This window comes from Suricata suricatta, chromosome 12 (assembly GCF_006229205.1).
Source record: "Suricata suricatta isolate VVHF042 chromosome 12, meerkat_22Aug2017_6uvM2_HiC, whole genome shotgun sequence".
Classification (NCBI taxonomy): Eukaryota; Metazoa; Chordata; class Mammalia; order Carnivora; family Herpestidae; genus Suricata; species Suricata suricatta.
In genome coordinates, this window is record NC_043711.1 from 81,664,357 (window position 1) to 81,667,314 (window position 2,958).

A 2,958-nucleotide genomic window follows, 5' to 3' on the forward strand; every position below is an offset into this window, starting at 1 on the left:
GAGGTCTCCAGACTCTTATATGCCCATTTTACAGATGGTACAAACTGAGACTTCAAGAGAAGGGACTTACCCAAAAGCCACCCTGGCTGTTTGGTTCTGAGCGTCCTCAGCCCTGACTGAGCCTGGCATGCTGTGCTATCCCTTAGGCCTGGCACGGTCCCACCAATATCCTCAGGCCTGGAATCATCCCACCATTTCTCATGAGAGAGAGATGCAAAATAGGCAAAGAGCCTGCAGGCAGAGAGGGAGGCCAGCTGGCTCTTGCCAGGCAGCCTGCCCAGCCCAGGTGTTCTTTGGCCTGGCCACCTTGTGACAGACTCCAGATTCCCACCCCAGTGGCACCCTGAGGGCACCGGGCACAGCCTGGGTGCCTGAGAGGGATGAGGAAGTGGGTTTAGATGAGGCAGTGGGACGTCCTCCCCTGTGGAGGGCAGGGTACCTGGGTCCCTTCGTGTGCAGCACTGATTTGCTGTGTGATCTCGCTGAGCCCCTTTGCCTCTCTGGGCCATGGCCTCCTCTCCCAGAAGAAACGCACCAAGGATGCGTGAACCGAGACAGAAAGACCCGCGCATCCTCAGGGCCACAACAGCCCTCCAACGCACCGCCCCCTCCCCTTCAGAGTTTGCCAGTCACCCTCCCGACCATCAGGAATCACTGCTGAGGCCAGTGCCTGGAGGGCCTCTGGGACCCCGTGAGGGGACGGGACACCTTCAAGGTCCCCCAGCTGGCTGGTGACAGAGCCCCTAAAGCCACTCTGGGGCCTCTAGGTCCAGCCTGGGGGCTCTGCCGCTCCTTTGGTGACCCCTGGGAGGAGGGAGAATTCTGGCAGGAGTATCGAAATTTCCAGAGAAATTGTAGCCCTTCTCTCCACCCGAACCGGAATTCTCCCAGCGACACTGAGATCCCTTGGGAATGTTGACAATTCCCTGGAATTCCCACAGGAATTCAGCTCCCTCAGAGGCACTGTATTTATTCTTATAGAACACTGGTCCTTCTGAGCTGTCATTGGAATTCTTTTAGAAACAAAGTCTCTTCAAAATAGAAAGATTTCATGACGAAAGGTTAACATTCCTCAAGAATTTGAGTGTCCTCTAGAAATATGAGTTTCCTTATGAATTTTGAGATTTCTGACACCCACGGAAAGGCTGACAGTCTTCCCCAAGTCAGTGAATCTCCCCCCGGAAAGCTCAGAGACTCCACAGGAAGTTGCCTAAAAATGGGCGCTCACTTCCGGGGCACTTAGGATGCCTCGGGGAATCAGGTAAACGCCGTGGCCTCCTCCCAGAACTTTGCAGGTGCACACGGAGGGATGTGGATGTGCACAGAGAGCCCCTCCACACACACCCCCACACATAGTTGCATACATGATGCCACACACACACAGACACACAGACACACTCAGGGACACACGCAGGGATTCATGGCGGTTTCAGGGAGTGACAAGTTCCCGCCCAGTTGACCTCATGGTCTCATCCTCCTCAGGCCTCCTGGACTGAGTCCTTGCCCTGCGCTCCACCCCACCTCCTTGGTGGCATCAGCCAGAAGTGGCCAGTCTTCCAGGAGCCCTGCTCAGGGCCCCCAGGACACATGTCCGCCCCCTCCTGCCTGCTCTTTAAGCCCCTCTCCACAGATGGCTCTCACTCCAGGGGCAGGTGGAGGAGACCCGAAGGTCCCAGGTGACCGGAGCCATAACCCAGGTAAGGGCCCCACATCCTCCACTCTCAGAGGCCTGGAGAGCAGCCAGGTGGTGCCAAAGAAGGAGCTGGAGCCCTGGGTTCTGGTCCCAGCTCTGACACAGGCCTGCCAGATGACCCTGGAGCCTCAGTTTCCAGATCTGCAAAATGGGGACCCTCAACCTTCCGTATATTACGTCTGTCAAATAACCAACACTACCCCTGCAGGAAATCCAATGTCTACTTGTCCAAAGACCAAAAACCGTGTTGGCTTATGAACATGCTGTGTTGATTTTGCTCATTTGTGGTAAATGGTAAGGATTCAGAACCCTCCCTACCCGTGAGGAGGGGTTGCAGAAAAGATGACAGAGTGCTGAGTGCAGGGCCCCAAAGCCGCTGGCACATTGCAGTTGTGGTCGTTGTCATTGTTCTGGGCACCTCCCTGCAGGTCCCTGGTGAGAAGGGGGCTGGGCTCCCAGGAGGCGGCAGAGTGAGGACTGTAATTGGGCATCTGGAAGCAACAATCTTAACTGTAGTTGTTCCGTTTCTCTGTCTGGTTTGTGAGGACATAACTCCCCCTCCTTCACCCGCAGAGTGCTCAAGAGGGGACCCAGGGCACCCCTGATGGCATGACACCACTCTTTTGTATGTATGTAAGAAAGCCAATGCGCCGCGAATTAAACACATGGATTGTAGGGTGTCTCCTGATCTCAGGGACAGTCGTGCAAGAGCAGAATCTGGGTCAGAGCCACTGAAACGTGGTAGTAAAACCATGACACTGTGACGGATGTCATGAGCTTCTCCGTCCCCCAGCAAGGAGCGCCCTCCTCCTGCCCCCTGTCTCTTTCTTTCTTCCTCAATTCCTCCCTTGCTCCCTCCCTTCCCCCCTCCCTTCCCCCCTCCCTCCCTCTTTTCTTTCCCTTCCTTCCTTCCTTCCTTCCTTCCTTCCTTCCTTCCTTCCTTCCTTCCTTCCTTCCTTCCTTTGTCTTCCTTCCTTCCTTTGTCTGTCTTTCTTTTCTTTCTTCCACATTTCTTAAAATTCTTTTTAAATTGAGGCTTAAGTTGCATACATAAGACATGGTGACTCTTATGTGTGCGCCCATGTAATCACTGCCCAGATCCAGAGACAGAACATCCATCCCCCAAGAGGCTCCCTTATGCTCCATCCTGGCCGGAAACCCAATCGCCACCTAGTGGGTAATCTCTAAGGTCATGTTTCATGGTTGAGAAGCATGCTGTAAATCACAGACGGGTGCTGTAACTCAGGAGTGAACTTGAACATGGG